The sequence below is a fragment of the Vipera berus genome (genome assembly GCF_964194415.1).
Source record: "Vipera berus genome assembly, chromosome: 4".
Classification (NCBI taxonomy): Eukaryota; Metazoa; Chordata; class Lepidosauria; order Squamata; family Viperidae; genus Vipera; species Vipera berus.
The window spans coordinates 121,005,438-121,020,712 of record NC_138206.1 but is presented as its reverse complement, the minus strand read 5'-3'; positions in this window follow the sequence as shown (position 1 = coordinate 121,020,712).

Here is a 15,275-nt window from a genome sequence, read left to right as displayed (position 1 = left end):
GGGGATCCCGTGACCCCTGGACGCTGCAACCGTCGTAAGGACGTGCCAGTTGCCAAGCCTCTGGATTTTGATCCCAGGTCCACGGGGACGCTGCAACGGTCATAAATACGAGCCAGCAGCCAAGTGTCCGAATTTTGATCACGTGACCACAGGAATGCAGTAGTGGTCGTAAGTCTGAAAAACTGTCCCAAGTCACTTTCCCCAGCGTTGTCTTAACTTCGAACGGTCACTAAATGAATTGTTGTAAGTTGTGGACCAGCTGTATATATATTTCTGGACACCTCCTGAGTTCTGTTTTGCTTCTGTTGCGTTTCAGTTGCGAATAAAGAGCTAGAAAACTGGACAAAATGGAAGGCCCAGCAAAAACCGGGCCCAATTGCCTTGAAGCCTCAGAGATTAGGTAAGTCGGCAAGCAGGACGAAGAGCGATGTACCGTATTTTTTGGACCATAAGACGCACCGGACCATAAGACGCACCCAGTTTTTAGAGCAGGAAAACAAGAAAAAAAATTCTTTCTCCTTCTCTCTCTCTCCCTCTCTTTCTCTCTCTCTCTCTCTTTCTCTCCCTCCCTCTCCCATTGTCCCTTCCTTCCTTCCTTCCTTCCTTCCTTCCCTCCCTCTTTGTCCTTCCCTCTCTGCATTAGAGCAGTACCCGCGGAGGCGGCCCTGCAGCCCGGCTTTCTCTTGCAGAAAGCAAGCTGAAACGGAGCGAGGGAGATTGCCAGAAATGCGAATCGGCCGATCTCGCACTCCTGCAAACTCCCTCGCTCGGTTTCAGCTTCCCTTGCTTCAAGAGAAAGCAGGCTGAAACGAGGCAGATTGCAGCAGCGCAAGATCGGCCGATTCGCATTCCTGGCAATCTCCCTCACTCCGTTTCAGCCTGCTTTCTCTTGTAGCAAGGGAAGCTGAAACTGAGCGAGGGAGAGCGCAGGAGCGTGAGATCAGCCGATTTGCATTCCTGGCAATCTCCCTCGCTCCGTTTCAGCCTGCTTTCTCTTGTAGAAAGGGAAGCTGAAACCGAGCAAGGGAGAGCGCAGGAGCGTGAGATCGGCGTTTCTCAGCACGTGCCAATTCGTGCTCCTGGCAATCTCCCTTGCTTTCCACTTGCGGAGGTTGGGGCTGGCCATACGGATCACCTTCGGACCATAAGACACACCCTCGTTTTCCCCCCCACTTTTGGGGGGGAAAAGTGCGTCTCATGGTCCGAAAAATACAGTAAATTTCCACTTTTTTCACAGAGGTGTGCCATGTCGATTTTTTTTAACTGAATCCTGAAACATTCAGTCCCTATTTTTTGAAGATCGATTGTTGGTAGCTGATGACAAACCATGTTGTTTTAAGAAGCTTAAAAAGTTTACTCTTCTTTCCCCACCACCACCACCACTCTTCCCTTTTAACTCTGTGGTCAATGAGCTTTGCATTTGGATATACAGTATCCGTGGAATAAAAATGTTTGAAGGGTTTGCAAAAATTATTGAGCTGCTTTTAAGAAGCAGAAAGCCAATCTGTGGAATCTGCTGAAAGCGGAACATTAAAAATCTCACTCTTTTTTTTTTAAATAAGGATGTCCTAAAGAATAATGGTATCATTAAAAAAAATGTTACGGAAATTCTTGATCAAATTGCAGTAGTAATTCTGGATCAATCAGTCAACTTATTAAAATTAAGATTGCTTTGAAATGGTAGGAAGTTATGAAGTAAGTGAAAATAGAATAGAAGCTGGAAGGGACCTTGGAGGTCTTCTAGTCCAGCCCCCTGCTCAAGCAGGAGAACTTATACCATGTCAGACAGGTGACTGTCTAGCCTCTTCTTAAAAATCTCCAGTGATGGAGCACCCACGATTTCTGGTGGCAAGCTGTTCCACTGGTTGATTGTAAACGAAAGTGGATTCTTCAACTGTAACCACTCTGGAATGCCCTCAAATAGAATGCAATAACAATAAAACAGTAACATTATAAAACAGAGCAATAGAAGTATCAGATATAAAGCGGATACAACAGAATAAAGCCAGAGCTACAGCTAAGAGCATAAGGATTTCTTTCTCATAAGTTGAAATGAGAGCAAAACAAACCTAGCAACTTGGTTTGCTTGCTGGACACACACATCGGCAAGAAGATAATTCCATTTTTTTCAAGAGCTGAACCCTTGAATTCATCGGCCGTTAAAAACTAAATCTGATCTCATTGTAAATGGGCAGCGTGGGACAAAATAAATCTTCTCCGCTTGAGCAACACCACAAGGTCTTAAAATGTTGTCTCACGGAGAGCTTAACGCGATTTTCCTTTGAGATGCATGGAGGGGCATGATCCATAAGAGAAGCATCTGCAAGGCCCATTTTTCTAAAATCTGCGATTTGGGGAGTTGCCCACATATCTTCTGAATTGTGATTATCACGATGTCCCGTTGATTGGAAGAAAGCTTCAAGCTCCTTATTTTAAGTCAGGGGTCTTCAAACTTGGCAACTTTAAAACTTGTGGACTTTAATTCCCAGAATTCCTCAGCCGGTTGAAATCCACAAGTCTTAAAGTTGCCAAGTTTGAAGACCCCTGTTTTAAGTCACGGATAGAGACGAAATTTTATGCCTTTCCTGTTAGGCCGCCGAAAGAGAGGACTCCCATTCTTACTTCCCAGTTTCCCCTTGTCTAATTTTAATACTCAAAATGGGTGAGAAAAGGATTTTTTAAAAATAAAAATAACAATGCTTAGCTCTCTCTGCACGTGGGGAATTAGGGTGCCACATTGCAATGCACATGTAACTTGCAATTTTTTTTGCAGATCTGTGGCTCAGATTTGATCCTTTTTTGTTGCTGTTCTTGTATTTTAATAAGCTTGGATGGCAATTTAATGTCGTCTGTGAATGCTGGCTGCTTTAAACCTTTATTCAGGGTGACCTCCGCGTCGTTGCCCTGTTAATATCTCACGTTGTATTTACAGGAGGAAGAGCCAGCGAGGCTGAAGTCAGGGAAAGACAGCAATTTGAGTACATCCAATCAAAATACCAGCAAAAGGTCAGTTAAAATGTGGATGTCAGTTCTTATTCGTTGCATGGAACAAGAAGCGAAATAAGTTGTTTGACTTAACCTTTCCATACGCAGAATATTCCCCCACACACACATTGGAGCAAAGAGCACACACGAAATTGCACTTCACTTGGTAAACTTTATGAGTTTGCCCCAGCCTCAGAAAGTTTAAGTTCAAAAAAAAAAACATGAAAACTGAACAGACCAAATATTTGGGCTGCTTCCCCAGAGCCAATGTGGCCATTGTGTTATAAGATGCATCATGTCGCAGCGTTCAAAAGTGGCATTTATAGCGGGTGAATGAGGACAGACTTTCTGCACATGAGGCACCAGTCCCTGGTTTGGTTCCTGCACACCCTCATAAAAAACAACAACAACAAAAAAAAACAACCACCAAAACCTGTGGTTTATTTTTGGCTTAGTTTCTTGGTTCCACCCTCCCAGTAGTGTTAGATATGTGTGAATCATGCCACTGCGGTTCGTTAAACCAACTGCGGTTCATGGTTAAAACAAAGCTGACTGCGGTGTGTAAACTTTGGATATGTACATTTGTGCCTTTTGTGTACTCTCTTCCCATGACGTACTTTTCAGCCCCAACTGCTTTTTGCAAGAGTTTTGAGAAATGGAGGAAAAACACTTTCTCAATATTTTGGCATTGTGGGGCCTCATGTGAATGGTGTAAAAAGATACAGCCGAAACTGTGTTGTTCTAGAACAGGGGTAAGGCAACCTTGGCTCTTTTATGACTCGTGGACTTCAACTCCCAGAATTCCTGAGCCAGCATGGCTCAGCTTGGAAACCTCTCCCTTTCCCCTCAGCGTGGCTGGCTCAGGAATTCTGGGAGTTGAAGTCTATTGCCCTAATTCAGGGGTAGGCCACCTTGGCTCTTTTATGACTCGTGGACTTCAACTCCCAGAATTCCTGAGCCAGCATAGGGTCTCCTGCTTGAGCAGGGGGTTGGACTAGAAGACCTCCAAGGTCCCTTCCAACTCCATTATTCTGTATTCTTGAAATACACAAGGTCTTACCAATCCTGGACACCGCATTGGCCTCTCGCTTGGCCCTTTTATGAGTTGTGGACTTCAACTCCCAGAAATCCTCACTGTAGCCTTCCTGATTCAGGGATGGGTAGAGAAATTACCTTGACCCCCTATTCAGAGTTTGAGCCAAGACTTAACTTTCTCCTTGCGCTCTTACTATTAATTCGATGCTTAAGAGCAACTGTCCCTGGTATTCTCTGAGAAAAAAAATGGAGTTGCCATCTTGTTAGACGGCTTACCTGCTTGCGGAGGAGATGGTTTGTCCCTTTTTTCCTGCAGCACCTTCCAAAACTGAACTTGGTAAACTAAAGGACAATCTTTTTAAGGGCGCCGCTTCTTCTGGTTTCAGCTCAAGAAGGAAGACTATGAGAGAAAGAGGAGAGAGGCTGAAGAAGCCGAGATTTTGAAGAAGAAAGCCATACAAAGAGTCAAGGTAAGGTGGACCGAGCGAGGTGGGTGTTACGGTGGACAACAGCTCACCTTCTCAGTAGGAATTATGTGGCCCTGGCCTCGTTCCTACGGGATGTGTAGGGTTCTGGAACTGGAACTAGGAAAAGAAAGAAATTGTGTAGCCTTGCCTAACTTTTGCTATCTCGCTTCCATGATCGGCGTTTGCATCAGGGACCAATTCCATGCAAGCGTGTGCTGAAGGAGGGAATAAGGGAGTGTGCAGGAATGATTGATGTCTTCCTTAGATTGTAATAATAATAATAATAATAATAATAATAATAATAATAATAATAATAATAATAATAATAATAATAATAATAATAATAATAATAATAATAATAGATGATGATGATGAGAGGGTGAAGATTTTGTGGGACTTCCGAATACAGACAGATCGCCATTTGGAACACAACACGCCAGATATCGCAGTCGTAGAGAACCAAAGTGTAAAGCTGATTGATATCGCTGTACCAGGAGATGCCAGAGTCGAAGAAAAAGAACTGGAAAAAATTACGAAATACCGCGACCTGGCCATCAAAACTGCGCGATTATGGATGAAAGGGGTAACAGTGATACCCATTGTCATAGGAGCACTGGGAACGATGTCCCAAAACTTTGCAAAATACATCAAGAAACTGCAGCTCCCTGCAATAACTCTAGCCAAAAAGAATAATGCTACAAAAAACTGCGCTACTCGGAACATCTTACATTTTAAGGAGATACCTGGTTGATACCTAGGACACTGGCAGCAACCCGTGTCAACCATTGGCGCCAGTCCATTTGAGTGTTCAGTTGACTGAGTTTCATGTTTTATGAATAATAATAATAATAATAATAATAATAATAATAATAATAATAATAATAATAATAATAATAAGAAGAAGAAGAAGAAGAAGAAGAAGAAGAAGAAGAAGAAGTTGGAAGGGACCTTGGAGGTCATCTAGTCCAACCCTCTACTCAGGCAGGAAGCCCTATACCATTTCAGACAAATGGCTGTCCAGTCTCTTCTTAAAAACTTCCAGTGTTGGAACATTCACCACCTCTGGAGGCAAAGCTGTTCCACTGGTTAATTGTTCTCACTGTCAGGAAGTTTCTCCTTAGTTCCAGGTTGCTTCTGTCCTTGATTGGTTTCCATCTCTGTTGTCTGATTCTCATTGATTCTCTAAGGTGTGGCACTCCTGAACGCAACTGCTGCCGGTGTTCAGGTTTGGTGTTCCCAGCCAGGACTTATTTCGATCGGAAATAAAGGGCTGTCTCTTTAAGAAGCCTCTGCTTGAGTTTTCAGGATGGGACTCTTAGGATTTCTCGGGTTTTGCCAAGAGCCAGGGAGGACTTTACAGATGTTTAAGGGTGAAAGGTTCAAGGCTCCGACTGGGTTGAAATATCAGAGAAAGGCCGAGCCAGAATTAGGAAGGGCTTGGCTGGGCTTAAAAGAAGGGTCCGCAATATTTTAGGCTGGGCTCCAGAACGGCCCTTTGGCTTGGGGTCTACGCTCCAGAAACTAGCCGGCATCGGAGCAAAGAAGTAAATAAAGTTAGTTCAAAGGCTGCATTTTAGTCTATTTAGGTTTAAGTGTAATAGATTGAATTTGGCGCTGTTAATATCTTGATTTCTACCACATGTTTTTACAGTGCTCAAAGGCAAATACAGAGGCACACAGGTCCTTCTTGACTGACAGCAGTCCAGTTAGTGACCATCTGAAGTTACGATGGCACTGGAAAAAGTGACTCACGCTCACGACTACTGCAGCCTCCCCAGGGTCACGTGATCTACATTCAGACGCTTGGCCACTGACTCATATTGATCACCGTTGCTGTGTCCCAAGGTCACGGGATCCCCTTTTGCCACCTCCTGACCAGCAAAGTCAATGGGGAAGCTGGATTCACTTAACGACCGTGTAGCTAACTTGACAACCGTAGTGATTCACTTAAGCGCTGTGGCAAGAAATGTCATAAGATGGGGCAAAACTCACTTTAAAATGTCTCACTTCACCACATAAAATCTGGACTCATTTGTGACGACACGTTGAGGACTACATATGCATATACAAATACACATATACAGACACATACACAGATATACATATACATACACATAAACACACATATTCACGTATACATACACACACACACATACATGTACCTATACTGTCTCTCTTAGAAATGGAAATTTTGGATTCAAGTGTGATTGTAATACAAGGACTAGTTGGAAGGAAGGAAGGAAGGAAGGAAGGAAGGAAGGAAGGAAGGAAGGAAGGAAGGAAGGAAGGAAGGAAGGAAGGAAAAAAAAGAAAAAGAGAGAAAAAGAGAAAGAAAAGGAGGAAGAAAGAAAGAGAAAGAGAGAAAGAGAAAGAAAGAAAGAAAGAAAGAAAGAAAGAAAGAAAGAAAGAAAGAAAGAAAGAAAGAAAGAAAGAAAGAAAGAAAGAAAGAAAGAAAGAAAGAAAGAAAGAAAGAAAGAAAGAAAGAAAGAAAGAAAGAAAGAGGGAGGGAGGGAGGAAGGAAGGAAGGAAGGAAGGAAGGAAGGAAGGAAGGAAGGAAGGAAGAAAGAAAAAAGATCAGTCAGTATTAAGATCCCCTGGGTGTGTTGTGAAGTTGGTCTCTTCTCAGGCTAAAAATTATAGTTTTGCAACAATTTTTGGAAGGATGAGAGGGAGCACACACAAGACACAATGTGTAAACCATCTAGTAAACCATAGTGATTCACTCCATCATGGCTAAAACAAGCCATGGCTTTCCCTTGAAAGTCCCATTCCTCTCCATCTTCTCCAGCTTGGAATAAGGAAAGATTCTACTCAAGTTCCACCTTAACCTTTTATTTTATAATCAGGTCCAAGCTTCAGCAAGTTATTCTTTGGGAAAAACAAGCCACTTTTAAAAAGATATTAAGGTCCTCGCTTCCCCCCCTCCGCCCTCCCAATAACTATAGCTATGGTTTCTCATTAATCTGGTGATGGAAAAAAATAATACATGATCCAAGCAAGTTGCTTATTTGCACCTTTGTCCAAGGAAGAAATGAGAGGGAGAATCGCAAGATTGGGTATGCAATATTAAACTAGAGTTTAGAGGTATTTTGGGCAGGATCTACTTAGTCTGTGACGTGCTATTTTTAAAAAAAATTGTTATTTCACTCTGAGAAAGAGGCTCACAACTCATAGAGCTCCAATGAAAAATATAATTGCATTTTGAGGGGCTTCATTTTGCTAGCCAGCCTGTTTAGGTTTAGCTTCTGGCTGACCTGGTATTTTTCCCCTTCTAAGGCTAATAAACTTGAAGAAAAAAGAAGGCAGCAAGAATGGCAACGGCAGCAGATGCTGAGGGAAGACCACGCCGCGTAAGTTGGACTTCAAAGGAAGCGATGCCTTCGCCTCCAAGAGGAAGCCGATAGAAGGGAATAGTTGTAGCTCAGCGTTGAACTGTGGGGCGCTTGGTGCTCTCCGAGCTGGCTACTTTTCTTGCAGACGTTTCATGACCCAACTAAGTGACATCATCAGTGCTGGAAGGCAGTGGGGTTTGTGAAGAAGAGGAGGCAGAGGAGGAGGAAAAGGATGACAGTTGTGGGGTCCTTGGTGCTCTCTGAGCTTGGTTGGTTTTCTTGCAGACATTTCATGACCCATATAGGGAACATCATCAGTGCTAGAAGACAGTGGGTTTGGAGGAGGAGGAGGAGGAGAAAGGGAGGAGGAGGAGGAGGAGGAGGAGGAGGAGGAGGAGGAGGAGGAGGAAGACTGTGGGGTCCTTGGTGCTCTCTGTGCTTGGTTGGTTTTCTTGCAGAGATTTCATGACCCATATAGGGAACATCATCAGTGCTAGAAGACAGTGGGGTTTGAGGAGGAGGAGGAGGAGAAAGGGAGGAGGAGGAGGAGGAAGAGGAAGACTGTGGGGTCCTTGGTGCTCTCTGTGCTTGGTTGGTTTTCTTGCAGAGATTTCATGACCCATATAGGGAACATCATCAGTGCTAGAAGACAGTGGGGTTGGAGGAGGAGGAGGAGAAAGGGAGGAGGAGGAGGAGGAGGAGGAGGAGGAGGAGGAGGAGGAGGAAGACTGTGGGGTCCTTGGTGCTCTCTGTGCTTGGTTGGTTTTCTTGCAGATATTTCATGACCCATATAGGGAACATCAGTGCTAGAAGACAGTGGGGTTGGAGGAGGAGGAGGAGGAGGAGAAAGGGAGGAGGAGGAGGAGGAGGAGGAGGAGGAGGAGGAGGAGGAGGAGGAGGAGGAGGAGGAAGACTGTGGGGTCCTTGGTGCTCTCTGTGCTTGGTTGGTTTTCTTGCAGAGATTTCATGACCCATATAGGGAACATCAGTGCTAGAAGACAGTGGGGTTGGAGGAGGAGGAGGAGGAGGAGAAAGGGAGGAGGAGGAGGAGGAGGAGGAGGAAGACTGTGGGGTCCTTGGTGCTCTCTGTGCTTGGTTGGTTTTCTTGCAGAGATTTCATGACCCATATAGGGAACATCATCAGTGCTAGAAGACAGTGGGGTTGGAGGAGGAGGAGGAGAAAGGGAGGAGGAGGAGGAGGAGGAGGAGGAGGAGGAGGAGGAGGAGGAGGAGGAGGAGGAGGAGGAAGACTGTGGGGTCCTTGGTGCTCTCTGTGCTTGGTTGGTTTTCTTGCAGAGATTTCATGACCCATATAGGGAACATCAGTGCTAGAAGACAGTGGGGTTGGAGGAGGAGGAGGAGGAGGAGAAAGGGAGGAGGAGGAGGAGGAGGAGGAGGAGGAGGAGGAGGAGGAGGAGGAGGAAGACTGTGGGGTCCTTGGTGCTCTCTGTGCTTGGTTGGTTTTCTTGCAGAGATTTCATGACCCATATAGGGAACATCAGTGCTAGAAGACAGTGGGGTTGGAGGAGGAGGAGGAGGAGGAGAAGGAGGAGGAGGAGGAGGAGGAGGAGGAGGAGGAGGAGGAGGAGGAGGAGGACTGTGAGATCCTTGGTGCTGTCCCAGCTACGTGGTTTTCTTGCTGACGTTTCATGACCCAACTAAGTAACATCATCAGTGCTAGAAGGGAGTGGGATTTGTGGGCTCCCTTGAGGTCGTACGTCGAGGACCACAGTGTGTAGGACGTTAAAAACTTTCATCCCACATACAGTTAAGTTATTTTCGTATTTTTTTTCTCCACACACTTAGAAGGGTGATCGAAGCCTGTTTTGCACCGCAGCAGCAGCCGGGAGAGAAAAGATCGATGGGAATTTTGTTTCATTTCAGTTCTCATTAACTTTTCCAATCAGCCCTTTTTATTGCCGATACTTGAATGTTTTGGGGGGCCGTCTTCTTCCACGTCGGCTGCTTCTGCCGTGTGCTGGCCTGCCGGAGGCCATTTCGGGCTGCGAGATTTCACTTCTCATTTCGAACTTGCTTCACATAAATCCCGGCTCCAAATAAAATTATGAACTGTGAGGATCCGAGCGGAGGCCCCGTTTTTCCCAGGCGTCCCGGGGTCTTCCCATCTGCGCTGGGCAATCTGCTTAGATATTTCCAGCCAGTTTGGAAGCCAGATTAATGGAAACCATTCGACGGCACCCTTCCTGGCATCCAAACGGCCTTAATTGCTGAACTCGGGCAGGATGTTTAAACCTTTGCAGCCTTCGGTTGTCTAGCCGAAGACTTGACGTTGATCCAGTCGGCAAGAGCCAGGGAGGGGGAAAAAGCTGAGATCACCATGACAGGAGCAATTTCGCCCAGGGTTTGTTGAGCCATCTTACGAGGCCCCCAAAGAGAATTTCAGGAAAGAAGAGAAACTCGGCTGACTCTTTAAGCAACTGTGTGATTCACGTTCTGGGCTTCGTGACTAATAAAATCAGGCACCCTGGGAACCGCTCGGTGGGAGAAGACGGAGGGGATCAATCACATCATCCACCTCCCTGCTTCTGAAAAAGCCGGCCAGTTTGCCGTAGGGGAAAAAAAAAACCGGGTCCTGTTTCTGTTTAGGTTGCATTTATCTTTCTGGGTTTAATAGAGGGTTGCGGGCACTGCAGAGCTCAGAACCTGGTATGAATAAATGCAGAGTTTGAGACGGAGGGTAGAAAGAGGAAGGGGCCTTGGTGCTCTCTGAGCTGGGGGGGTTTTCTTGCAGACGTTTCATGACCCAAACTAGGTAACATCATCCTTGCTAGGTGATCATCTAGCACTGAGGACGTTACCTAGTTTGGGTCATGAAGTGTCTGCAAAAAAACCACCCAGCTCAGAGAGCACCAAGGACCCCACAGTCCTCCTCCTCCTCCTCTCCACAAACCCCACTCCCTTCTAGCACTGATGATGGTACCTAGTTTGGGTCATGAAACGTCTGCAAGGAAACAACCAAGCTCAGAGGGCACCAAGGACTCCACAGCCCTTCCTCCTCCTCCTCCTCCTCCTCCTCCTCCTCCTCCTCCTCCTCCTCCTCCTCTCTGCAAGCTCTTCTCCATTCCAGCACTGAGGACGTTACCTAGTTTGGGTCATGAAACGTCTGCAAGAAATCAACCAAGCTCAAAGAGCACCAAGGACCCCACAGTCCTCCTCCTCCTCCTCTCCACAAACCCCACTCCCTTCTAGCGCTGATGATGGTACCTAGTTTGGGTCATGAACCATCTGCAAGGAAACCACCAAGCTCAGAGAGCACCAAGGACCCCACAGTTCAGCCCTGAGCTACAGGTATTCTCCTTTATCGGTATCATTTTTCTACCATTATGCAACCCGATGCCTTCTTTCTATGCCCTGTTTTCCACCCTTGCAGGTCTTCTAGTCCAACCCCCTGATCAAGCAGGAAACCCTAGACCAGTGATGGCGAACCTTTTAGAGACCGAGGGCCCAAACTGCAACCCAAAACCCACTTATGTATCATCGGGTGCCGGGTGGGCGTGGCCCATTGGGTGGGTGTGGCCCATTGGGTGGGCGTGGCTGCAGTGGTAACGGCAGACTGGGTGGGACTAAAAAGTTCAATCAATCAATTCCAACTTTGCGAGCTTTTTTTTTCCTCCCACGAGAAGTTGAAATTGATTGATTGATTGAACCTTTTTTTTTTGTACACGGCGGCAGAGGCCTAAAGCGAAAAGGTTTTATAAAGCCCAGCTGAAGGCCTAGGACTGGGGGGACAGCGTGCGTGCCCACAGAGAGGGCTTGGCGTGCCACCTGTGGCACCCGTGCCATAGGTTCGCCACTACGGCCCTAGACCATTTCAGTGGTTTGTCCAATCTCTTCTTAAAAGTGTTGGAGCACCCTATTATATCAGAAATAGTCCCTCCCCAATTGACACTATATATCACCCTCTCCTTCTCCATCCACCCACCCACCTATCTATCTGTCTGTCTGTCTGTCTGTCTGTCTGTCTGTCCGTCCGTCCGTCCGTCCATCCATCCATCCATCCATCCATCCATCCATCCATCCATCCATCCATCCATCTATCTATCTATCTATCTATCTATCTATCTATTTATCTATCCATCCATCCATCCATCCATCTATCTATGTATCCATCTATCTCTATCTATCTATCTATCTATCTATCTATCTATCTATCTATCCATCCATCTATCTATCCATCCATCCATCCATCCATCCATCCATCCATCTTTATCTATCTATCTATCTATCTATCTATCTATCCATCTATTCATCTATCCATCCATCCATCCATCATCTATCTATCTATCTATCTATCTATCTATCTATCTATCTATCTATCTATCTATCTATCTATCTATCTATCTATCTATCTATCTATCCATCCATCCATCCATCCATCCATCCATCCATCCATCTATCTATCTATCTATCTATCTATCTATCTATCTATCTATCTATATCCATCCATCCATCCATCCATCCATCCATCCATCTAATCTTCCTGCACTGATGTGTAAGGCCCTTGTCTTAGCTTGTTGTGTTAGAACTCCAAAACGTCTCTGCTTTGAATTGCTCTGTTGAGGTTGATAATAACTTGAGTTCTTTTTCTCCAAGACTTTTCTCCCTTTGCCCTTCTTAATTAGTATTTAATTTTGCTCCTCTGCCCTTGATAATCTATTAAGCTCCTTCAACCGTTGATCCTTTTCTTTCTTGCTTCCATGCCGCCAGCCCATAATGAGACCGATACATAAGGACCGGGAATCACAAATCACATTTAAACCATAGTGTGGCTTATTTGGCTCTTGTTTAGCAGATTGCGGTTTATTCCTTAAGCCGGAGTTTTAACACCTGCATGTGTTCCTAGCCTATGGATTGATTTTGGGTTTGTTCAGCATTTATAATTTTAACACCGGTATCTATACTTTTTTTAAAAAAATAGTAATCCAAGAACTGACTTCGGCTGAATAGAATATAGTACAACATTTGGTGTTGTGACAATCACCTTAAGAAAATCACGTTAAGGCACGGCAGTGGTTGGGTTCACAATTAAACACACTTATGTTTGTAAATTATTGAGGATTAGTCATGCAGCCAGCATTACTGCTGGAGTGACTGGAAACCAGAATTAGAGACTCGTTAAGCATCTGTTTTGTGTTTCGACAGCCTGCGCAAGACGTCAAGCAAAAGTCTGACTTTTTGCTAGACAAAGGGATACTAGAGATGCATTTATAGACTGCTGTCCAGCTGTACGGTAACTTTATAAAATATTAGGGGCCTGATGTTCTTCTATGCAGCAAAATCATATATTTGGTTGCAAGGACGACGACTTCCATATATCCAGTTGAGGTTTTGGCAGAAGCCACTGTGTATGCAGGTCATCCTTGACATAAAACAGTTCGTTGAGTGTTCAAAGTTACAACAACTCTGAAAAAGTGGCTTAAGACTGTTTTTCACACTTACGACTGTGGTAGCATCCCCGAGGCCACATGATCAAAATTCAGACACTTGGCAACTGGTTCATATTTATGACCGATGCCGTGTCCCAAGGTCACGTGATCCCCTTTGGCCACCTTCGGACAAGCAAAGTCAGTGGGGAAGCTGGATTCATGTAACATCCAGGTTACCAACTTATCAACTGCAGGGATTCATTTAAAACAACTGCGGGGGAAAATAAGGCATAATAATATTGGATGTGTCTCACTTAAGCGCCTGGCTTAGCATTGGAAATTCTCTCCCAGCTATGGCTGTTAAGTCGAGGGCTATCTGCAATGTCAGCTCCTTGGTTGGGAATATTTCTCCCCGCAAGGGAAAGGTTTCCTTCAAGATTTTCCTTAAAATGTTTATGATGTGTGGATTGGAGCACAACTAGGTTTAACTGCATGAACAGAGGGAGAGAATCAAGATCATGTGAAGAGTTAATACACCGCTTTACAAGGCCTGGGTAAGGCCACACTTGGAATACGGCATCCGGTTTTGGTCACCAGGATGTAAATAAGATGTGGAGACTCTAGAAAGAGTGCAGAGAAGAGCAACAAAGAGGGGACTGGAGGCTAAAACATATAAGGAACGGTTGCTGGAATTGGGTAGGTCTAGTTTAATGAAGAGAAGGATGAAGGGGGACATAATAGCAGTCTTCCAGTATCTCAGGGGCAGCCCCAAAGTAGAGGGAGTCAAGCTATTCTCCAAAGCGCCCAAAGGCAGGACAAGAAGCAACGGATGGAAACTAACCAAGGAGAGAAGCAACCTGGAACTAAGGAGAAACTTCCTGACAGTGAGAACAATTAACCAGTGCAACGACCTGCCTCCAGAAGTTGTGAATGCTCCAGCACTGGAAGTTTTTAAGAAGAGAATTGGACAGCCATCAGGGTTTCCTGCTTGAGCAGGGGTTTGGACTAGATGACCTCCAAGGTCCCTTCCAACTTTATTATTATTATTATTATTATTATTATTATTATTATTATTATTATTATTATTATTATTATTATTATTATTATTATTATTATTCACACAGTCAGCCTGATGTTGTTTGATGGTATTACAGATATCATCGCAGGATGGAAGCAGTTCCTAGTAAGGCCACCTTTTGCAATTGACTAATGGCGAATTATTATTATTATTATTATTATTATTATTATTATTATTATTATTATTATTATTATTATTATTATTATTATTATTATTATTGCTTTTTTTTGTAAAAGCAAAAGGTGCCGGAACTCACACACATGTCATACAACCCGCCTTGCCTACCCTACAAGGTTCCATCCAAAAAAGGTGCCGGAACTCCGTTCTGAGCTTTCTATGACCAAAAAAAGCCATGATGATGATGATGATGATGATGATGATGATGATGATGATGATGATGATGATTGGTTCAAATAAATAAAGTGGCTTGACTTTTTCCGATGGAACACCTCTGGAGTCTGTTTGTATTCATCCTGCAGGAAAACCACGGAATTCTTAAGCAGATGGGATTTAAGTCCATCCGACGGGACGGCCTGTCAAGCATGTTACTGCAGCCCAGGTACGTTTCTTGAGGAGTACCCAGAGTGACTGTAGAACAGAAACATCAAAAGGCGTCATTCTCGTCCCATTTTCTTGCAGCGAAAGCAACTGAGCTGACAAGAGGAAGGCTAGCAATAGGTTTAAACAAATAAGGAAACATACACAAGTAGTCCTCAATTTACGAGTACAGCTGAGCCCAAAGTTGGTGTTGCTAAGCGAGGCATTTATTAAGCTGAGTTTCGCCCCATCTTAGACCCCTTTCTTGCCACCGTCGTTAAGCGAATCACTGCATTTCTTAAGCATCCATGGGGATGCTGCAAGGGTCGTAACAATAAGTGACAATAAGTCACTTTTTTCCAGTGCCGTCGTAACTTGGAACGTTCACTGAACGAACTCAGGCTGCCATGAGCAAAATTCAGACTCATATTTATGACGGTCGCAGCATCCCAGG